At 45.6% G+C, this 24,231-nt stretch overlaps 1 protein-coding gene and 2 long non-coding RNA genes across 4 annotated transcripts in view; 1 reads left to right on the top strand and 2 right to left on the bottom strand.

Annotated features, from left to right (window-relative positions):
• FRMD4A (FERM domain containing 4A) overlaps window positions 1–24,231 on the top strand; it is a 612,832-nt gene that overhangs the window by 200,835 nt on the left and 387,766 nt on the right. The window lies entirely within an intron of this gene.
• Window positions 1,097–4,076, bottom strand: LOC123591023. The gene is made up of 2 exons (XR_006709080.1): window positions 3,835–4,076; window positions 1,097–1,523 (listed from the first exon to the last, which is right to left on the bottom strand). It is a non-coding gene; the product is annotated as an uncharacterized LOC123591023 (long non-coding RNA).
• Window positions 4,121–24,009, bottom strand: LOC123591022. The gene is made up of 3 exons (XR_006709079.1): window positions 23,998–24,009; window positions 11,672–11,677; window positions 4,121–4,883 (listed from the first exon to the last, which is right to left on the bottom strand). It is a non-coding gene; the product is annotated as an uncharacterized LOC123591022 (long non-coding RNA).

The raw sequence follows: 24,231 nt of genomic DNA, 5'->3' as shown, positions 1-24,231 counted from the left end.
GGTAATTCTCAACATGCGCTTTCAGCGGTGATGGAACACACAGGGGGTGTAACTCCTGATGAAGTGTGTTCAGCCCACCGGTTCCAGTGGGTCCAATTTGATCTTCACAGAGAAACGGGCATGCAAAAACCACCCGCGATGTGCATCCTTACCTTGAATCTGAGGCGAAAAGCAAGCTGTCGCGGCAGTGTTTTGGGTCTTCCTGATGGATGCCGCACACGTTTCTGGGGTGAAACATGTCCCTGCTTTCCTGTGTCGGCTCTGCTTCCTAATAGGACAGAGCAATGAGGCAGGGCATGAAATTTTCATAACCAACCCCTGCATTTACATGCACGAAAGCGGTGCTCGCCTGGGGAGACAAACAGCCAAGTCTCCGAGATCTAAAGTGATTCTGATTACTGGTGCCATTTTCCTGGTGCTTTGAAATCGATAAGTGCGGATAACATTCACAAAATAATTTCTTCAGTCTTTCATTCGAAGATATTTATTGAGTGTCTGTTGTGGGCAAGGTATTTCCTTTTTTTTTTTTTTAAGAGACTATGGTATAGCCAGAGATGCCGATAGACAGTGGGCTGGGGTTCGGGGGAATTTTATATTGATTTCTGTGGGTGTGGTAGAGGAGAGAACAGTCATAGAAGCAACACCTTAGTCTGTGGTAGGAGGACTGGAAGGTTCACCACAGTACATCTAACTAGGTAAAATAGTAATTATTTGTGATTTTTCCTACGTAGTTTGTGACTTTATGAGGGCTGCAAGGTAAGCTACAAACAGACCAGTCAAAAACGGGTTGGGATCTTTGCATATGCAGCGATCAAGGCATAGCCAGCTACGCCCAGGCCTGTGTGTGCCATTCGTCACAGCAGCCACTCACGCACAGCTGAGGTACACTGCAAAGTACTTCATCTGAACTAAGGGGCTTTAAGTAAAAACTGCACCCTGGATTTCCAGACGGAGCTGCTGTAGACGATAAGCCTCCCGGAGACAGGTTCTCATACTGTAGCCCCAGAACCCAGCACGATTCCTGGGACATACAAGGTGGTCTAAGATGTTTGCCGGGTGGGTGAGTGCATGAGTCAAGTACACGTGAAGACTCTCACAGGCAGGTAGGTAGGTGATTATTTATCATCTCACTCTGCACCCACTCGTTCTCCTTCCGTAGTTCCTTCGTGCCTTCTGACCAGTGCTCTCAGAGGTCTTCCTAAGGCATCAGTGTGCAGATGACATCACGGGTCCTGTGCTAATCGTGGCAGCTTCCAGGGGGCGCTGGTAAGCCCAGACAGCGGCCAGTGGATCTATGGCATTCAGAGACTCTCTGAAGGGGGCTTGACTCTGTATACTCAGATTTCCTTCCCGCTTTCTTACCTCTTATATTTCTCAAAAATTTTAGTTGACGCAAAGAAGTATGTGGTTATCCTTTCTTCCAGCTGATAGTCCTATGACCGTTGTTCCCGCTTGGAAACATTCCTCTGGCTGCTTGCTCGTTGTCCGTGGTCATTCCTTCTGCTCTTTGTGGGTCTGTTTCGCTAAATAACAGGTTATAAATAGATAAGGACTAAGGAAACAAAAATGGGCTGTTTAGAATTGCATCTAAAAATAAGAATAAACCAGTTCCAAGCAAGGGCTTGAGGAGTTCCCCTGTAGACACAGTCTTTGGAGCACGGATTTAGGCTACTTCTGTTGGTTCTTATCACTAGTCCCCGGCTGTGTTTGAGGTGTGTGTGTTTCCAGAGAAGTGAGCTCTGAAAAGTGAGGTTAAGGAGTATCTAGGATAATGCCATATGTGGAAAGTTACAAGCAACTGGGGCAAGGTCAAGATAGTACTTGGCTGGGGAACTCAGATTTACCCAACCACACCTCCGAATGAGCGTCTCTAGGAAAAGATATGCACAGAGAGCCAAGGACAAAGAAGGAATATGTCACTGCCAGCGGGGCTGTGCTCTCCTGTCCCACTGCAGAGCTCTAGTAAGCTGAGTCACCTGCCTCAGAGGACTCTTGTACTCAAGCCAGGCTGCTGTGAGTGGTGTCGGATGGAAGCCAGTCCGGAAAATGCTCTCAAAATCTGACCTCCATCTCGGAGAGCGGGACCCGGCTTATGGCAGCCCAGAGCTCACTCACAGAGAGAAGAGCCGAAGCAAAGAAAGAGGGAGAAAGGGGAACAAATCTCCCCAAGGCTGAGGGGAGCTGAATCTTTGTTAGGACACACAGTAGGCAATGGGCAGGGGTTAACTTTCAGAGAAGCCACGGGGACAAGACAACTTGTCCCAAGGACACCATACCCAAGCATGCTGTACCTTTGAAGGCACCACCTGCTGAGACTGTAGCCCAGTCCACACTCTGGAGTCTGGCTAACCCATAGTAGCCCTCAGCATCCTTGGAGATAGGATGAGTTGGGGGCTATGTGGGGCACAGAAGAACAGACCTTCTTGACCCCAGAGGTCAAGGACGTCTGACTTCCAGACTATTCAGCTAAGAAAGAAGGGCGATTTCTTCAATTATAGAAACCTGCTGAAAAAGAGGAAAAACTAGCGTGTGTGTGTGTGTGTGTGTGTGTATATAAAATTTCTAATGAGGGCTTTACTAATTAGTCTTTGATTTGGATCATTTGAAGAAAAGGCAACAAATGATTTCTGAAAATGGGTTTCTTATGTATAGTTGTATTTTTTTTTAAAAGGCACATATTTTTATAGGAACATTTTATTCAATAATGATGGCAAATGGGATGAAAATCAATGCACCTCCCTCACGGCACCCTTTGAGCTGGTTTTCCCTGAACGTATTGCCGAACATAGGTGTCATTAAAAGGGATAAGTACAAATCTATACGGATATGGGAGCTCCTCTCCCCCTCCGCCTCCCCTCCGCCACGACAGGCCATCCATGGCCTCCCTCTTGGTGTGTATTTCACAATTAGCACGCACTTACACAGACCCACTACTTAATAACCCCTTTGTATGTCTCCCTAATTATAATAATTACACACATTGAATGAAGGTGGAGATAGAAGGTGCAAAATAAGATATCCTTTTGGATTTGGAAAGAAATAAAGTTTAATCATTTCCTTCCTGTAAGCCTAACCCAAAGTATAGCGATGGTGCAGTCCCAGGAGAGTCATAGTTATCTCTTCAAGGCCATCTCATTCTTTTGACGTTGACTGAGAAGAAACGCAGACATGGCCACAACTAGACCACGGCAAAGGTTCTTAACGTCTCTGTCTTCCACCCTTTTCCCTGCCCTAATCCATCACAAACACCTGACAGATTAATTCTGCTAAAATGCCACATTAATCATGTTATTCCTGTTCGCCGATCTTCCTAGCTCCTAATTACTTAGATAATTAAATTCAAGAACAGATTTGGCTTGCCCCAAGCCCTCCCCCACAGGGCCCACATCCTCCTATCCAGCCTTGGTCTCAGGCACCTCCATGGCTGTCCCCTTCCTTCTGACAAAACCCGTCTGCTTAGTGTTTCTCGGATAATTCATGAGCTTTCCCACACAGAGCATTTGCTCACGCCGGTCCCCAGGCCACAAACCTCTTACATCATTCTCTTTGCCTTTTCAAATCCTAACCTTCCTTCCTGCCTTCAGTAATCATTGAACACCTACAGTGTGTCAGGGGCTTCGTGGCAGCCCCGGTCTCAGCTCTGCCTGCCTGCAGGACGTCCTCCTTCCCCAGAGCACAGAGCGATTCATTTTTAGTCATCAACCTGTCAATTAGCTGTAGAACCCTGAGACAATCTCTTATGCCACTACTATAAACTGTCTGTGTCCATTTAGGCTGCTGTAACAGAACACAAGCACCTGGGCAGCTTATAAACAACAGAAAGTTACTCCTCACAGTCCTGGAGGCTGGGAGTCCAAGATCAAAGTGCAGGCAGATTTGGTATCTGGTGAGGACCTTCTTCCTGGCTCATACACAGCCATCTTTCTGCTGTGTCCCCAAGTGGCTGGAGTGCAGGCAGGGGAGCTCTCAGGGTCTCTTTTACAAGGTCACTCATCTCATTCATGAGGGCTCCACCTTTATGGCTTAATCACCTCCAAAGGCCCACCTCCTCATGCCATCTCCGTAAGGGTAGGATCTAATGTGTGAATTTGGGGGGGGGGGGAGAAGCAAATATTCACTCTACAACATATACCTGATGTTTTTTTATTGTGTTTACCTCTCTCTCAATGAGATTTCCAGTTTCTCAGTGCAAGGATCATGCCTTATTCTTTTTGGTACCTGACGTAATGGCTTTGCCTGTGGTAGATACCTACCATGCTCAGTAAAGATGCCTTCTACGGATGACCTAATTAATTAATAGATCGATTTTATTAGTGATCTCTATACTCTGATATTTCCTATAGTAGACCCAAACATAGCCTTTCAAGCTTAGGGATCCATTCAGGGAAGGGGCAGCCATGCTTTGTAAGTAACCCTTGTCTTGGAGGAAAGGCTATGTAAACCAGAGCAGTCCCTGAGCTGGACATCGGACACGTGTGCATTTCCTAACTATCTCGTGGCAGCAACAAAATCACGAGCCAGATCACAGCGTGGTATATCCTATCATCATTCTCAATGGATCCACGCCTCAGGGAACCCCACAGCCTAGAGGCCTGTGATCTTGTTAAAACAGAAGTAAATAAGAGTTAAAATATTGCTTCTGCACCTGGAGGGTATTATGCTCAGTGAAATAACGCAGTCGCCAAAAGACAAATACTATATGATTTCTCGTACCTGAGGTTGCCAGAATAGTCAAACTCACAGGGACAGAAAGCAGAATGGTGGCCGTGGGACAGAGAAATGGGGAGTTGGTGTTTAACGTGTATGGAGTTTCAGGTTTGCAAGATAAAAATAGTTCTAGGGATTGGTTGCACAACCATGTGAATGTACTTAACACTACTGAACTGTATATTTAAAAATAGGATGGCAAATTTTATGGTATGTGTATTTTACCACGATTTTTTTTTTCATTAACCATCAAACAGAAAAAAGTAACTGCTTATGAGAATTCTAAGATGTATGTTTGGCAGATTAAAATCGTTGCGACAATGGCAAAAAAAATTTTTTGCCTATGTATTGATTTTCAGAATAACAGAGATTCATAGGTGTTTTTCAAAATAAGTGAGAAATCTGCTTCGGTGTAGTTCAGGTAACTGATGAGCCCTTCCTTGGAAGGTCTTCCAACCTTGCCTTAAAAAAAAAAAAGTAGAGGGGCGCCTGGGTGGCGCAGTCGGTTAGGCGTCCGACTTCAGCCAGGTCACGATCTCGCGGTCCGTGAGTTCGAGCCCCGCGTCGGGCTCTGGGCTGATAGCTCAGAGCCTAGAGCCTGTTTCCGATTCTGTGTTTCCCTCTCTCTCTGCCCCTCCCCCGTTCATGCTTTGTCTCTCTCTGTCCCAAAAATGAATAAACGTTGAAAAAAAAAATTAAAAAAAAAATAGATGCACATTTCAGTTGTCCAGAATGTATATTTCTGTTTTCTCTTCTTGAATAATAAAAAAGAGGGGAACCTTACAGATCACTTTACAGTTTATAAAATCTCTCACATTTGCTGTTCTCAAAGATAAGAATGTCACTGACATCTTCACCACCTCGTTTCCGTGTTTGATCATGGGCGAAGGACATTTTTCTCTTCCTTTCAAGTGAATTATTTCCATTCTTTTTATAAAGCCATTTCTTCTTATTTGGCCTTTTAAGCTAGATTGAAAAATCTTAGCAGCCTTCTCATAAAATCCTGCTTATACATTTGAAAGCAGTGTTTGTGCATAGTTGTTTTTATTTTTCCTTACCACATCTTTCTTTTTAATGTTTATTTATTTATTTTGAGACGGGGGGGGGGGTGGGGGGAGGGGCAGGGGGAGGGGCAGAGAGAGGGGAGAGAGAGAATCCCAACCAGGCTCCATGCTGACAGCCCCACCACATCTACCTTTGATGAGACTTTCAGTCGCTCATGGGTTGAACATTTAAGAATAGAAGAGAGGCCATTTGTAAGAATTCACAATAGTGAAGGGGCACCCGGGTGGCTCAGTCATTGAGCATCCAACTCTCGATTTCAGCTCGGGTCATGATCTCACGGTTTGTGGGTTCAAACCTTGCCTTGGACTCTGTGCCGTCAGTGTGGAGCCTGCCTGAGATTCTCTCTCTCCCTGTCTTTCTGCTCCTCCCCTGCTCAAGCTGTCTCTCTCTCTCTCCTTCTCAAAATGAGTGAATAAACACTAAAAACTTAAAGAGAAAGAATTAAAAACAGTGAAGACCTTTATGTACCTACATGAGCAGTTTGCACCACTTGTCGAGGAATCTTGCTACAAGTTTTTCTGGCAGCTTACACACAAGAGGAAACACACTTGGTTATGTGTTCTGTTTTCCAGCAACAGAACGTGTTCAATTTTAAGTGAACTTGAAAACAGTAACGGGACACCTCCTGGTTTTACTTTCTCCAGAAGAGACGAGTATAATTCCATTTGCCTTTCCTAATAAATACTAATTTCCCATCCTTTTGTTACGTCCTTCTCCTCATTTACAGATCTTTCACTTTGTTTGCAACTTCCATAACACAGTGAGCCAAACTAGACCTTATGCCCTGCTAACGAGTTGACTGGATGAAAGAATCAATGAATGAATCCTCCCCAGCCTGTGCAGGGTGTAATATCTCACCCATTGTTATGGCCTCCAAGGTGTTTTCTGAGATGCTTTTACTGAGCTAGCATTTTCTCAGCCCATATTTCCTATTCAATTCAGAAAGGACATGAATACCTACTAGTCTGGAGGCTGTGAAGCTTGAAGCATCTTGCACTTGGTAGAAATATAAATTGGTGCCACCACTATAGAAACGGTATGGAATTCCTTCAAAAAATAAACATAGAACTACCTACCATTTGACCCAGCAATCCCCCTTCTGGGTACGCATCCGAAAAAGATGAATTCACTTTCTCAAGAAGTTATCTGCACCCCCATGTTCATTGCATTAATCACAGTAGCCAAGACGTGGAAACAACCTAGTGTCCACTGAGGGGCAAATGGATAAAGAAGTCGTGGTGTAGACACACAACGGAATACTATTCAGCAGTGACAAAAAGGAGAGCCTGCCATTTGTAACAACATGAACAGAACTTCAGGGAGTTAGGCCAAGTGAAATAAGCCCGAGAGAGGCAAATCCTGTATGATTTCCCTCTTATGTAGATTCTAAAAATGTCGAATTCATAGCAACAGAGTAGAATGGTGGTTCCCAGAGGCTTGGGGTGGGGTAAGGGGCTGTTGCAGGGAACAAATTTCCAGTTATAAGATGACTAAGTTCTGGGGATCCCATGTATAGCACGGTGACTATGGTTAACAATATGTATTATATACTTGACGTTTGCAATGAGAGTAGGGCATCCATGTTGTTACCGTAACTACAAAACAGGAACTACGTGATGTAAAGGGTAGGCTATATATATATATATATATATATATATATATATATATATGTGTGTGTGTGTGTGTGTGTGTGTGTGTGTGTGTGTGTGTATTTAGTGGCAAACATTTTGCAGTACATAAGTGTATCAAATCATCCCACTGTACATCTTAAACTTACATGATGTTATATGTCAGCTATATCTCAATAGAGCTGGAAAAAAAATTGTTTTAAAAGAAGACCCAAGGTGGGGCACCTGGGTGGCTCAGTCGGTTAAGCGTCTGACTCTCAATTTCGGCTCAGGTCATGATGTTGCAGTTTGCGAGATCGAGCCCCACATCAGGCTCTGCACTGGCAGCACAGAGCCTGCTTGGGATTCTCTCTCTGCCCCTCCCCTGCTTGCATGCATGAGCTCTCTCTCTCTCTCTCTCTCTCTCTCTCTCTCAAAAATAAATAAACATTTTTAAAAAGGAGGCCCAAGGAAAAGAGGTAACTGTAAAAATGCTCTTAAGAACACTCTTAGCTCTTGGTATGCCCCATTTCTCACGGGCCAGGCTCAGTGGGGGGTAAGTGGGACATTCAAGCTGAGACTGTGAAGATGAGAGGGAGTGAGTCATGTGAAGATCCGGAACGATGGGAGGAACACCCCACAGGGAGGGCGCCAGAAGTTATGGGGAAGGGCTTGGTATCACCGAGGTCAGGTCCGTTAAACCCTAAGAATGCTTGGTCGTCCTCCCTTGAGATGTAATCTAAGGACACCTTTCTCAGCCCTGCTCCTACAGCATAGGCCACTTGGAGAATTTTTAAAGATCGCTGTTCTGATAGGATGGTGTGAGATGATTTTGTTTTACCGCTCACAGGAGAGAAGCAGACAGTGAGAGCCAGAGTAGTAAGCTGAACCACATGGGGTTGCCAGCTTCATGGGTCAGCAGAAGTTGGCTAAAGGCAGTTTCAAATGCTCCAACCTCATAATTCTCAGTATTGAGACCGTCCCGTGGCCCAAGAGTGGTCAGAGAAAGTCTCTTGGCTTTATATCTCCTTTCACTCTTCTGCACATGCCAGATTGGGGTACCTGCACAGACTTGGGCCCTGGGCCGGGAGAAGAAGGAAAGGAAGAAGGAAGAAAGGAAGGATGGGAGGGAGGAAGGAAGGAAGGAAAATAAATAGTTGTTTACCTGCTAACCATTCCAATGAAAATCCTGGCCCAAAGAGTGGTCAGACATGGTAAGCCTCCCCCCCGCCACCCCTGCCCAGAGGTGCTGCCTTAATTTATCAATTGTGTACTAACTGGAACCTGACATTGGAAAGACGCTAATTATAGCAGTTAGGTTGGCATTCAGCTGCCTATAATAGAAAAGTAAGGTCTACCAGGGTTACTAATAGCGGCTGAAACGGGACAGATCTTTATTTCTCTTTCATGAAACACCCATCTGCACGTGGGCAATCCAGGACTGGCTCGCAGGCTCCATGGTCAGCAGGGACCCAGGCCTCTTGTATTTCACTGTCCCATCATCCTCACCGCATCACCTCATGACCCAAAAAGCGTCCTTGAGATTGAAGCATCCCCTCTGTATTCCCAACTGCTGTAAGGGAGAAGAGGGAGAAGGCCGACGGAGAAGACTGTCCTTGGCATCCCACTAAGTGGCAAAGCATAGTCACAGAACATACCTGCATGAGAATGCCTTTGCCTGCCCTTTTGGATGGGCTCCTTTGCTGGTCTGACTAAAATGCACCTTTGTCAGAAAGGCAGAAAGCATCTTGGGGTCAACAGTGCATTTTCCAACCCTTCTGGGGTGGAGCCCGCTGTTGGCCAAATCACCTGCATAAAGGAGAAGCGGATGTTATAAATGCCGATATACAAGACACCCGAAGAGAACAAAGAGTAAATCCTAGCATGCCCCACACCCTAACTTTTTTAAAAAAGCTCTTGATTTTCTCAAGGCTGTGTTTGGAATTTTAGAAAATAAGGCTTCAGGAAAATAAGGACAAGTTGCCCCGCGTGAAACCTCCGTGCACATAATCATTGTACCGGCTATAATTGGGAGCTAATTTCATATTTCCCGCATATCATATTGGAAAATTGAGCTGTCAGATCTATTTAAGGGCTACATGCCGAATGGGAACACCCAAGCCCCGCTCTCTCCAAGAATACAATTCTGCAAAACCTTTTCTGTCTCTTTCTAAGACTTAACAATATTGTACTAGAAGCCAAATCCAATTGAGTAAGCTTTTGAACTTCAGGTATCTGGTGGGTATAAAATTTAGAAAACTTACAGAAGACAGTGTAGCTGAGGGAAATCTTCTCTGAGGCATCCTTTTCCATGTAAAGTCTCTTAATTTCCAAGGTTTTTAAAGCTGTGGATTGTAATACGGTAGGCTGATGTCTTAAGCATTATGTGAGGTTCAACTGGGTCTTGATAATCCTGGTCAGGGTGCCCTGACATACCCATGGAATCAAAAGCTTGGTTAATAAGAAATGAGCAGGGAATGATTCAGCCCTTCTCTCGAGAGAGATTAAACAACATGCTGTGAATGTTTATTTCTGAAGCCTAGTGCAGGACCTTCGGTCTGTCACTCATCAAAGAATCTTCCCCTTGGTGGACTTCCCCATTGCTTTTTCTGAGCTCTTTTGCATTTTTCCCCCCAAATATGCTGAACTGGGAGGAAACCTGCATCTTCTGTTCCCTAAAAACGTGTGAGTGCATGGATTGGTCCATCCAGTAAAAGCAGCTTGATTTTCTCATTCATTCTAGAAATAGTTGAGAGATGATGGTCATCCAGTATCCGGTGGGAGATACACTTTAAATAAGATAAAATGACCTTGATGAAGAAGGGAAGAGGAAGAGAATATACTTCTGTGATTTGCTCTGTGAATAGTTTGTGGGCATTATTCTCAGGGAGAGTGTGCTATGCTGTGTTCGCCTTAGAGGTCAGGCTTAAGTCTTGTAAGTAGAAATTCTCAAGCAAGGGGATTGCAGCCGTGCTGAGCAGGTGCAGGTATGAATAGGACATCAAGTGGGAAAAATGCCTCCCTGGTGTCCCCTGAACCCCTTCACCGGAAGTCCTTTCCCCTTCAATCCCTGGTCACTATTTCCTGTCTTAACCTGTCTCAAAATGATCTGCTGAAACCAATTCACACCTCACTTGGAATCAAGTGTAAATGGATTTCATTGGAGTTTTAGTCACCGGTAAGGATCTGAGGAAGGATCTTTTGAGTAGCTGATTGCATAGGCCTTTATTTTTACCTTCTCATAAGACTAACTGTGTGGCAAGTGACTTTGAAGAAAAACCTGGGAAGCGTTTCAGCAAGATTAATGATTGCGGGCCCATTCCCCTGATTTCATTGCCCCCAAGGAGGATCAAGGTGGGAAGTTCTGGGCGAGCCTATAGCCTGCCAGAGATCTCGCGCGGCCAACAGGATTATAAAATCACCAGTGAGAAGCAATCTAGCTTCACCAAGCTGTCACATAGCCCAGAGATTTTCGAACATTTTGGCTTTTAAGTGGAATATTTTTTAACAGTAACGTTACGGGGATTCTTACTAGGTGAAACATTGAGCAGATCTGGCAGAGCGGTGTTTAAATTTTTTTAATGTATATTTATTTTTGAGAGAGAGAGAGAAAGAGAGAGAGGACATGAGTGGGGGAGGGGAAGAGAGAGAGACCAATATGTAAAATCTGAAGCAGCCTCCAGGCTGTAAGTTGTCAGCACAGAGCCTGGCGCTGGGCTCGAACTCAAAAACCATAAGATCGTGAACTGAGCCAAAGTCAGAAGCTTAACCGACTAAGCCACCCCAGCAACCCTAGCAGAGCTGTTTTAGTAGAAACCTGGGTGGATATCAGGGGGGTGGGGGAGGGAGAAGGAAAGTCAGAAGCTCTTGCAGGAACCCCTAGAATTTGGGGTCAAGAGTCTAAACCCCACTGCCCTGTCCGGATCACATAATGAAGATCCAGAAACTTGGGCTCTGAGATGCTTAAAGACTTGCCCAAAGTTACACGGCCCACAGGGTATCTAGGTGGCTCAGTCGGTCCAACATCCAACTCTTCATTTCGGCTCAAGTCATGGTCCCAGGGTCAGGGGACTGATACCTGTGTGGGGGCGCCATGCTGATTATGGAGCCTGCTTAAGATTTTCTCTGTCCCTCTGCCCCTTCCCCGCTATCGCATGCACATTTCATCTGTCTCTCCCTCTCTCTCTAAAATAAAAAGAAAATTAATTAAAAAATAAAAGTTATATAGCCCAGAGTTAAAAAACCAGATCCAACACCCCACACTTGTACTTCAGAGTTCTATAATAATGTACAAATGACTGATTCTCCCTTAGAAATTTTTTTTTCTGATTTTTAGAAAGTCTGTAAAGTGTAGGATCAATAAAAGAAAAAAAATATGCTCTATTTCCAGCAAAAGAAAAATCTTCAATAATTTCAACTTCAAAATCTTAGAGAGATTTAGATTTTTCTCATGTTGATTCAAAACTGTGGCAGATCGTGAGACCCGGTAAGTATTTGAAATCAAACATCCCAGATCTTAGGTGGTCACTGCATATAGAAAAAGTGAGTTATTTCATTTATTCTGATTTTTAGGGAGGCAAAATATATGGTAGGGCAGTCTTCTTAAAATATCTTGTCCTGAAACCTCCCCATCTCAGGTTCCCCAAACCCAGACCCAGCCTGTCCTTGCAGATAATGACAGAACAATCTGGAAATACGTGCAGCAGGGAATTTTGGTCAGCATTTCTCCCCAAGTGTCCAGCATTTCTCACAAGCTCTGGCCACACCTGAAGGTTTCTAATGAATTCTCGGAAGCTCCGACACGGATGTTACTTCAAACAAAAAAGTGATGGCAAATGAAGTGTTTCCCTTGCCACATGCATTAAGTGGTTTTAAATTCATGAGTTCAGATGAAAGGCTGAGCTGACTATAAAACCAGGACCCAAGGCTGGCACCTGTGGGGTGATAACCTGAGAGTCTGCGTAAATGGCAGCGATGGGGAATTGAAGGGAGAGCCAGACAATGGATGGAGGAGAAGCCCGGTTGCCTTGGCTCAAATCAGGCTCTGTCACTTAAAAGTTACATACTTTCTCTGACCTTTACCATGCCCTATCTACAAAAGAGGGCTAATAAAAAGTATACCAATCTTTTGAAGATTTTTGAAGTACATACATCTACATCACCTAAAGCAGGGCCTGACGCATCGTGTAATATTAGCTATTTTGATCATAATTGTTATGCAACTTTCTGCTTTTTACCCTCTTTTGCCTCTGACGTCTCTACTGGCCCTGCCCTGTAAATTTAGACTATACAGACTGTTTTACTGGATGCCATTTGGAAGACCAAGGGAAAGCTGAACCATCGATGTGGGTTTGGGGCTTAAGCCAAAAGTCAGGTCACGAATCTGACATGAATGGAGCATGACACTTCATGGAGCTAGAGCGAGGTACCCCCTGAAACGCAGATCTAAGTAAGAAAGGGCAGAGAACTTCCCAAGGAGGAAAAAAATGGCTTCCATTTACCAGATAGAGTGTGCTGGATACTGGATACTTAACTCTGCTGAGTACAATGCATCTGTTCTTTCATGTGATGCTTCAACAATGCAGGTTTTCAGATGAAGGAAGCAAGGTTTAGAGATGTTACACAACTAGTCCGAGGTCACACAGCTGGTAGGAGGCAGAGTTCAACTCCAGGGCTCGTATTCATGCCCACTGTGCCCTACTGCCCAGCAGAAGACAAGCCACACTGGGGGCCAGAACATGCACAGAAGTCTTAGATGTTTTGTACATTGAACAAAAGTGTTCAGATGGATATGAGAGATGCAAATAGGGCGTGGGGCTGGATCAGGGAGATCAAAATCAGAAGCTTCAGATTCTTGAAGACCAAATTCAGAAGTTTTTACTTTATTAGTCAAGCGAAGGGAGCCATGGAGAGCTTTTGGATATTGGAGAGAGTGATATGATTTGCATTTTTAAGAACATTACTAGTGGCAGCTTTGGGCAATAGATTTATTGGAGCAGAGATAGAAGTCAGGAGCCAAAGGTAACCAGTTTAAAGACTATCCATTGTGGGTTTCCTGCACTAGGAAAATGGGAATAGAAAAGAAATTTTATATACGTAATGAAATATCTAAAATATAATATATCCATAGCTTTTTCAATCAAGGGCACTGACTCTGAGATTGTATAGTTCAAAGTTGGAATCTCCGTTCTGTTGTGTATTAATTGGTTAGCCTTGGACATTAACCTTCTTCCTTTGTAAAGCAGAGATAATGATTGCCTTAGCTAGTTCGAGCTGCTGTAACAAAATACCATAGACTGAGTGGCTTATAAACAACAGAGGCTTCTGCCAGTTCTGGAGCCTGGAGGTCTAAGATCAGAATGCCAGCACGGTTGGGTTCTAGTGAGAAGCACCCTCCATGATACAGACTACCAACTTCTCATTCATCCTTTCATGGCAGAGAGAGGGCATGTGAGCTCTCTGGGATCCCTTTGATAACATCACAAATCCCACTCATAAGGATTCTACCCTTGTGATCTAATTACTTCCCAAAGGTCCCACCTCCTAGTACCATCTACTTGGGGGTTAGGATTTCAAATACATGAATTTGGGGGGAATATAAACATTCAATTCATTGCAGTGGTATTATCTTAAAGGATATTATAAAAATGAGGACTAATTATAGAGATGAATCACAAAGAGATGAATCACAAAGGAATTATAATCGAGTTGCCTAGCCCATAGTTAGTGCTCAATAAATAGTAGCTGCTTCATTGTCTTTATAATAATTAATGTTCCTTACTGCCTTAGTCCTTCCTGTCAACCAGAGAACAGAAGACTGCAGAGAATCAGAATGGAGGAGTTTTTGAAATTTCATTAGGCTCTCTTTTTAAGCAATTAAGATTTTTCCAAAGTTGCATTCCTAACATTTCTTCTAACCCATAAAGAATCTGTGGTAGGTACCATGGTGTGTTGCTAATGACCTCCATTGGATGAGTGGTAAATTGTGTGTTGCTGTTATGTTTCTGTTTTACTACCTATTTGGCTCAGACCAATGCGTCCCCCCTGGGTCCCCAATCCCTGGACAGCAGAATCCAGACCTGCCTCTTTTCATGGGCAGAGTGAGTCCCACACAAAATGAGTTGCTTAAAACTTATTCTTTTTAAGTGAATTATCTTTTGTTACTTTGGAGGGAAATGTCTAATATTTAAGAGCTTATTTGAAAAGTTGGGTTAAAAAGTAATTTTTCCCAGAGTGCCCAGAAGATTTCTAAGTCAACTCCCTACATACATCTAGTGGGATTTGGAGATCACAGAGTCCCTCTACGTAATTGCTGCTAGGGAAAGAACTAATTAAGGATTGGCACTATTTTTTCCCCAAGAACAGGATGGTGTGGGTTATTTTTACAGCGACTCTCAATTGGACACAGATGATCCAAATTCACGGCAGTGCTAGAGTGTTCTAGTTTGTCATTTTTACTCCCCAAATCTTCCTGTTCTCTCGGTTTTATTGATCCATGGAGAACTGGTGCTCTGGCCATTGCATTCGTGTACTTTGATCTTGCCCTGTGATGGGACCACCAACCTCTGGAAGAGGTCCGGTGTTATTAAGCTCTAGAAAAGTTGGTTATTGTTTGGAAAGCAGGTTAGCTATGCTTAATTATGTGCCACACCATGTATGGGCTAACACCTACACATGTGGTCTTCGTTTCATTCCTTCGTATTAAATAAGGATTTGATCCACCAGGTGGGATAGGAACGATGAAATGGAGAAATGGATCCAGTGAACAACACTGGCCCATAGACTGCAAAGTACTAACATTGAGATTATGTTTACAAGTGCGTATGTAAGATAACTCAACCTGAGTGCCTCCTGCAACACATTTAGGCTCTTTAGACATTGCTCTGTTAATAGCTTATGTCCCCACGGACAGTGTAAGCATTCCATTTCAATTGACCGTTGTAATTACAATACAAATATCATCAAATCAGTGAATGGCCCCATGCCAAATGATCTCGCCATTTTTTTCAGTGGGGCAAATCCCTTTAAGTGTGAAGTGGTGGCTGCCAGGAAGCACTCAGTTACAGGTGGAATCTTTAAAATGTGAACCAGTTCCTAGGGAGACAAGATTTTCTCTGGAGGACGCCTGGGGAACGGATGTCATGAGTTGCATGGTCAGCGATCACCTAAGTGAACACATAAATCTGGAAGTTTCATTTTGGTCTCATTTAATTCTTAAACCCATTGGGTTCTTTTTCTTAGTTTCTGAGCCAAACAGCCTTACTCTCTTGTCAACTCTCATAGTCATTAAAACTCACCCTTCAGGGGCACCTGAGTGGCTCCGTTGGTTAAGCATCCGGCTCTTGGTTTCAGCTCAGGTCATGATCTCACAGTTCGTGGGTTTGAGCCCTGCTCCAGGCTCTGTCTGCTGACAGTGACAACGTGTAGCCTGCTTGAGATTCTCTCTCTCTCTCTCTCTCTCTCTCTCTGCCCCTCCCCTGCTCATTCTCTCTCTCTCTCTCTGTCTCAAAATAAACATTTTTTAATAAAAAAATAAAACTCGCCCTTGTACAAGACAATAAATGACTCAGTGTCATTATCCCATTAGTGTTCACATACATACGTGCACATACATACGCACATGCACGCGCAAGCACACATATACAACCATGCACACCCACGTGCACGTATACACACACGCGCGCACACACACACACACACACACTCCAATGGCAGTATCCGCTGCAGTTCTTTAGTGTTTCTTTCCAGGGACCAGCACAGGTGTTACTCCCTGAACCTGAGCAACCCACTTCTCCTGCATGTACGCAGACACTGGGCAGGGCTGAAGGCTCCCACATAGGGAGCAACCAGGTAGATTCAGGAAGAGGTGGCATTTTTCCAAGATGGCCAGATGGGGCCATGCAGCGCTCACTACGTCAGCCCCGTGCCCGCCTCTCTCCTGGTGTCTTGTGTGTGGAGTGATGGAGGAGGAAGCACCGACTGAGTCTGGGTTTGGGGCGTAGGAGGTTACCCTGGCCTGCTCTCGATTCACGAGATCACAGCCTCCGTGTTCCCAGTGAGGGAAGGCTGGCCAAAGACAGAGTTGAGGATGGGGGGAAGCTGCACATGATGACATTTCCATTCTCATTACATCTCCTTCACTTCTGTGATTGTCCCCCCAGGGGGCCTCGTTCACATAGTTTCAATGCCTCATTTGCCCACTGGAGCTTCTGCACAGACATCCAAAACCCCTTTGCCTACACCCAGCACCTAACATCTGCACGGGTGGGCAGCGCCACATGCCCTGCATTTGGGGTCAACCAAGGGGCAATCAGAGGAACAGATTGATTCTGTCCGAGCCAGACTGTCCTGATCAGAAGCCCTGTGTTGTCATGGCTTGCTGACTTCAACCCGCACTTTTCAGAAGCCTCCGCTGGACCGTTCATTTATGTGTTCTCCTCTGGTGGGTTGACTTCATTACCTCAGCCGTGGCCACTTGGCAAGAGCCTTCACCTTCGTACTCCAATACGCATTAAAATCTGCACTAGAAGGCCCCCCATAAAGCCGTTTCCTTTCCAGCCTTGGTTTCTTTCCCTTGTAAATTCACTAGGTGGCAGTGAGCAGGAGGGAAAAGAGGACAGCTCTTGAAAGGCATTCAGAGGCAAGTGCAGTTGAACATTCCAGGATATCGAACAGCGAATTAATCCCTCCTCGATCTGTGGGCTCAGATGCGCCTTCCTAATAACTAACTGCAGCCTAAGGAAACACCTTGTTTTCACTAAAAGATGAAATGCAAGATTTATTGTCACACCTCTTCCGAACGCTCTGCCGATCACTTCTATCCTGGTTGTATTCGTCATATCGTCGAAACCAGAGACATTTTATTATGGCCTATAAACATATTTCCTTTGCAGAAAATAGTGGTTACAACCAGGTCCTACTCATTCAGACCCAACTTTGTGTGTGTGTGTGTGTGAGTGTGTGTAAGTGTGAGTGGGTGCATGAGTGGATCCGTCTCATGACGACTTCAAAGAGTAACTGTCATTGTTCTTTGATTAATTTCTCTCTATAAATGTCATCTCCCTTTCTCAATCAAGAAGGACCCTCCTTCCACCCTTTTAAACCCAGGGTCACTTTTCTAAGCAGGTAAAGCCTGGGGTCTACATGGCCTCTGCTTTGGGAAGACTCTAATACTTCAAATTTATGAAAGGACACTAAAATCTGAGCGCCTATGCTGTCAATTAGTTTATTTATATGCTGCCTGGTTTTTAACCTTAATGCACTTTGTTCAGAGGGGAGGAAAACAGTTGTAGTAGTCAAGTGAAAAAGGTAAATCAAGTTCTGTAAACTGCTGAGTCTTGCCTGCAGCTGAGAGTTGACCTCGCGGGGATCAGGAGTGCAGACACTGTCACATCGTCACGTTGCCCACCCCCCTTCCCCACTTCTCCCTGTCCACGGCATGTCCCGGGCCCCGGCCCCAGGACCTTAATGGAAGTGGTGCCAGGAGCTCTGTCTCCAGCAAACACTCTTGGACACAGCGACAACGTGTCTGTCATGTTGCGCTTCTAACGCCGATCTCATACCCCAGCTCTCAGGGCTGGAGTCTCTCAGAGCTGGAGGGCTCCAGCTCTCAGTCTCTCCTGACTTCTGGCTGCCTCTCCAAACAGGGGTCTCTGCCATTCCCTAGACCTGAGCCCCCATCCTGGTAACCGGTTGACACCCTCTGGTCCCACCTTGCTCTTGCCAGATACCCTCCAAGGTAAAGTGCTACCACCATTGTAGCCCAGCTGGTCCCAGGACCCCACTGTCTGATAACAGACTCCCTCCCCCATGCCAGCTGCACACCTCTGATTGCTCAATATCGTTCGTGGACCCCAGTAGCGTCCTCCACTGAGCTGTTGAGGAACCACACGATTCCACATTGAACTAGGAACAGTGAGTTCTATGAACTTCTATTGAACTTCTCACTTCTATTGAAGTTCTACTTCAATGATAAGTGAGGGTTATCATTAAAAACTCCAGCTTTGCTGAGGTTTGCACTCAACGACTCATACTGTGAGCTAGGCTCCGAGCTGGGTGCAAGAGAGACAGTGGACGTAAGCCACAGTCCCTGTCATCGGAGAGCTAGAGCGGGCCTGCCAAGTCTGTTGCCATCCTGCCCACGTTTGCAGGAAGATGCTTTCCTGGGCCTCAGTCCCTCCCAGTCCCGTTGGAGAAAACTGGACTGTGACGGGCTGTGCCTGAGGTCATCAAACTGTCCGGTGTCACCTGCAGGTAAAACTCTCTCAGCAGCTGTCCACGGGCAGGTTGGAGCCACCTTTATTCAACGCGATCAAGAATCACAGTGCTGAATATTCAGCTAGCCTCTGTCTTCCTGGGTCTGCACAGACTGCTGCCCCAACAGCAAATACAACACGGAGCACACATGAGGGACCTGGGTGTCTTGGGGTGTGAAACTGTGGGCCAAGTTCTGCCTGATTAACTTGCTGTAAGACAGATGAATGTGTCAGGAGTTTAAAATCACCCTGCCTTAGCTTTTAATTGTGGAGGAGATCAAGAGATCCCGACGCGGTGGCGAGCAGAAGACAGGCTCTCCCCGGCTAGAAAATGAAATCGTCTGAGGCTGAGTTTACTGGTGCAGGGGACAGCTGTCCCTCCTAGAAGAGCTGTGCTCCCGATCCTGTGTTAATTATCTTGTAAGTGAGTGTGAATAACAATGGCGATTCCAGATGGGGACTTAAAGACACGCATTGAATATCTTAGCGATATAGTAGCTGGAAAGCAAATAAGTAGAGGCCAAGTTCCTCTTCAGCTACTGAGAGAGTTTGATCTGAAACTGAGATGGGACACTTTGATGACCTCATTGGAATGAGGTAGACATAGAAAAATCTCCCAATAGGGGAACTACGGCTGGAAAAACCAGCTCAGGAAAAGATGCTCTTCAGAAAAAAAAAAAAAAAGAAAGAAAAAATTTTAACATGCACAGTGCGATGTTTTCATGCAGCTGTTTTGTCTAAAATCAAGTTATGGTAGCATTTTTTTTGAACGCTGTATGCAAGATACCTTTTCTAGTGGATACTATGTATGTACATACATACACATCAGCTGATTGGGTTTTTTAAATTTTTTTTAATATTTATATTTGAGAGAGAGACAGACCGAATGTGAGCAGGGGACGGGCAGAGAGAGAGGGAGACACAGAATCTGAAGCAGCCCCCAGGCTCTGAGCTGTCAGCACAGAGCCCGACCCGGGACTCAAACTCATGAACCAGAAGACCATGACCTGAGCCAAAGTCGGATGCTTAACCAACTGAGCCCCTCGGGAACCCCTGACTGCTTTTGAATGCATTTTTAAAAGATGAAATTACTTAAGAAATTAAGTATGTAAGGATATCCTTTTAAGAAGACTTTTAGGAGTCTAAACTTCTTCCCTCATTTTCTGGAAGTCTCCTGCCTCGAAATTCTGATACATTTGGTGTCATTTCATGTTTTGCTAATCTATGGGGTCAGAACCCAAGGGTGGTGATTTCCTTGTTACTTAATTTGGGTACTTCTCTTTAGTAAAACCGGGAACTCAAGGATTTGAAACAATGACAAAATGATTTATTGCAAAGGTACTGAACCCATGCTATAAAGAAGCACTTGGCACAGTTCATAAAGTTACAAATACAGAAAAAACAAAAAACCCAATACCCAAGCCTAATTGAAGTATGATTCCAGCATTAACTAATAACCTACTTTCTGGGCAGTTGGTGAAGACTTTAGCACAGAGTGGCTGGGTTGGCGCATCCTGATTTGGGCCCTGACCCCCTCTCCTTGGCCTGATTCTACATTTCCTGCCCAGGTCTTGCTCCGGTCCTTGCACAGTAGCCCCTTGCTGATGCCGGTTATCGTGCTGATTGCAGCGTCCTCAGGCTCTCTCTCTGCAAGTCTGCAGTGCCCAGCACAAAATTCCCTAATTAGGCTCCTGATAATCTCACCACTTCCTTTGCTGTTTCCACTTCCTGTCATATCTGTGCGGCACAGAGTACCCGAGGTATGAATTTTGTGCGCTCTGTGAACATAGCGCATTTTCTCTCCTGGGTGACGGTGGGCCCTCAGGCCTCCGGGACTTCGGGCAGGAGGAAGAATACCTCCTCGATGGCGTGCCCCCTGGAAGAGCTGTCTGTTACTACTCGAGAGGCTTCTCCTTTATAGCTATTTCTGGGCCCCTGCTATAAACACGCCCCCAGCAGCCATCTGTGCCCGCAGCCGAGTTTTACTATTTATGCTAGCTGTTTGGGTTATACAATCACAGTTCTGCCATCCATTCTAGAGCCATTTCGACTGTTCCCCCCTCGCCTAGAGAATGGCAGCCCTCCTCTGTCAGGACAGAGCAAGATTTATTCCAGTTCCATGAAAAATCCGTGCAATTTATAGCAAGCAATCAGGAGCTTGTTGGCTCATGAGGTTTAATCCTGGGCTCCTAAAGAGGACGGATGGAACAAAACAAGGTCTGGAAATTACCTGAACATCTGCGCCGTCCGTGAGCTCCGGCCCCGTGGAGCTGGGCCAGTCCCCTCCCAGAAATCCAAACTGTGGGCGATGGCACCTCTCAAGAGGCCAAGTAGATATTTTCCCACAAGTGAAAAATTTCCAGTAAAACTATCACCTGGTTTTTCTTTGTTTTGTTTTTTACTTTTTAAAGCTGCAGAGGATAAACTCTTTTCAACCCATCATAAAAAAAGTGTTGTGAGGCCAAGACCCTAATGAGATAATCACCACAAAAGCTGCTGCCGAAATGAACATGTTTGGAAACTTATGGAAAACATAAAATGGGGCTGGCCCTGTTCCCAGCTTACCGGCTGGAAGGTTGGGGGGAGAGGGTCTTTGTTTTCTCTGTAAGAGGTGACAGTTCAGCGTTGGAGCAGCCATGCTTTCCGGGAACTGGGCTGATACGTGCGCGCATGGGGCTGTCCGGCCGGTCCGATGGGGAGAAGAACGAGTAACAGGTGGGGAGTCGGCCCGAGGCAGTCACACCGCTCACTCGTCTCTCCCCGTGGACACAGAGCCTCCAGAGAGCCATTGCCAAGGGCCTGTGGGAAAAATAGGTAGAGTTGGGAACAACCTTTGTGACAGTAAAACCAGCTGGGGAAGTAAATGGACTTCAAATGCTGGGGACTTTCCAAGAAAGAGGCTTTGAAGTTGCTGGTCGAGAGCCACCGGCTCCCTCATAAATGAGCTTTATCTTATAGGCTTTTCCCAACACCTCCCAGCTTCACCCCTGCCCTCCCTTTTCGCCCTTTCCAGACAAGCTAGCAGGAGACTCATCATCAGAGCCCATCCCACCGCCCCCCAACTCCTGGACCCACGTCCCCTGCTTTCCCGCATCCCCGCTGTGCAAACTGGCACTGTGACCCACCCTCCCTCTGCCTCCATTTCCTCGTGTACAAAACTGAGTTCTCGGTTGGGCTTCCCAGAAGCAGACCCTGAACCAAGGATCCTAGTGAAAGTGATTAATTAAGGAAGTGCTCCCAGGAAAAGCTAGCAAGGAGTAGGTAAGCAGGATGGGTAGGCGTAGAAGACGATTGAGGGTTAGACTTCACGTGGAGTCCCCAATTCAGCCTGATCCTCCGGGGAGCCCTGGAGTGTAAATTGCATCTCTGAGCTCACCCTCTCTTGAGGAAAGGGACCCAGGCCTGCGTACCCTGGCAGCATTCGGATCATTGCAATGGTGGCAGGGTGGACTTAAATTTCTGTGCACCTCTGGCTCTCTCTCTTTGGCAAAACAACTCTGGCAGCCCGAGGGCAACCCTCTGAAGCAGACAGCGGGTGCCAGCTGTTAGCAGCAAAGCCCACAGAGGCTGGGTGTGGGCACCAGCAGAGGGGTCTGCTACGCTGGGGACAATAGTACCTATTTCATAGGGTTGATGTGAGGATTGAGTGAGTGGATTCCTATAAAGTGCCGACCTGGAACTTTCCACATAGCAAATGCTCGGTAACTGTTTCCTTTTTGGCCAATGAGCATCATGTCTGTTATTCCTCGGCTTCCCACCCAGCATGTTGGGAACGGGGTCACTCCTCTCTGTGGTTTTACACGTGCTGGTTTCAGTGGCAGCTTTCACAGTGATTAGCTCACACGCTCATAGGACCACTCCTCAGTGGGGCAATACCAGTGGGTAGATGAGTCAAAGCCTGGACAATGGAGAATCTCTTGATGACAGAATGACCAACCAAAAGGACCACAGGAGCTGGAGCAGTGGGTGAGCCCAAGAGAGAAAAGCTAACCACCCGGGTGTGTAGGAAACTGGGGAAAAGGCACAGAAGACTTAGCCAAAAATACACTCCCCTTGAGCCAACACACAGCTCAAACTATCAAGAACATGATACAGACTTTAGCTCCCCTCCTGGAACTATAATTTTTTGAACTCTATAAGCAGCAGTGCTGTCTGAGTCCAAGCTCACTCAGCCATCTCTGGAGTCATGAGCAGTTCCTGTCACTGCCCTCCAGGAGAAGCATGGGCAATCTGGAATGTGTACTTAGATCAGAAGGCATTGGAGGGACCAGCAGTGGTTAGCCAGGCCAGAAAAGTCTAGGCAGGAAAACATCTTCAAATATTCAGAAAACTGTCGTATGAAAGAAGACGTAAAGCTAAGAAGAGAAGGGCTAATGAGAGGAAATTACGTGGACATTCTTTGTGAACTTTTCTTCCGTCACTGTGTTCCAAAGACCACCTGAACTCCTGGAGGGCTTGTCAGGACAGGGCTCTTCCCATCACGCAGGATACTGGTGCCAATGCAAACGATCGATAGAGGGGATTCCAATGTGCAAGGCAGACCCCATCCTTCCCCAGACTTTCAAGAGCCATCATGCTTATCAAGGGTCAACAAGGAATAGATATATAGATGATAGGTAGTCAGACTGATATGTATATGGATAAACATATAGATAGGCAGGCAGATAGATGACGATAGATAGACACATACATATGTACATAGATCATAAAGAGACAGATGGATAGATGCACAGACAGAAAGATAGATGGATGGATGGATGGATGGATGGATGGATGGATGGATGTAGGACACAGGGTCCAATACATGGAAATAAATACCAAAAAAAGTTCTACTGGAATTAGCCTTGCTTTGGGAAGACAAATGAGTGGAAACTTAGCTATAACTTTCATAAGGTTTAGAGCTAGTCATGGCATGCTTCCTAGCGGCAGAATAGATGGGTCTGAGCTCTGGGCTTAGAGATGTGTGAGCAGGTGGGAGGCAATGTCCTGAATGTCAAGGCCATGTTTGGTTTACACATGCTTGTTTTGGGTTCTACTTTACAATTATCCTTCCAGATACCATGAAAGTAAAGGAATGCACTTCTGTCTCTTGTGAGTGACAGGCAGCCCCTACCAGCATTTACTGTTTACCATCCAGCAGACGCCACTGCATCACGAGCCTTCGATGGGAATTTGCTTAGTCTCCTTTCTGTTTCCTCTTCTGTTTAACAGTGTAGCACACACAGCACTGTTGTTTAGATTAATTATCGATTGCGAATTACTTTGAAATCTACGCTGCATATAGGCTCTTTAAATCGCAGTCATCTTCCAAGTTAGAAGGTTTGCTTTTCTCTCTGGATTCCACCAGGACCTACAGCACCGACAAAGTCATTAAGCCTTCTCGAGTCGAAGAGCTTCTGCCTCACACACAGAATTGCTGTGAATATGAGAAAGAAATTGTGGAAATGCTTGAGAAAGATAGTGATAATGAGTAACGTCACATGACAGGTCATATGCTGGCACTTTACCCGTAGCTCTTTTCTTCCACACCTCAGCCCCCCAAGTCAAAGGCCATCAATAGCACATCGTATAAATCAGTGCCTGTGCTCTCACACAGC

This window comes from Leopardus geoffroyi, chromosome B4 (genome assembly GCF_018350155.1).
Source record: "Leopardus geoffroyi isolate Oge1 chromosome B4, O.geoffroyi_Oge1_pat1.0, whole genome shotgun sequence".
Classification (NCBI taxonomy): domain Eukaryota; kingdom Metazoa; phylum Chordata; class Mammalia; order Carnivora; family Felidae; genus Leopardus; species Leopardus geoffroyi.
This window is presented reverse-complemented; position numbering and strand designations above follow the sequence as displayed.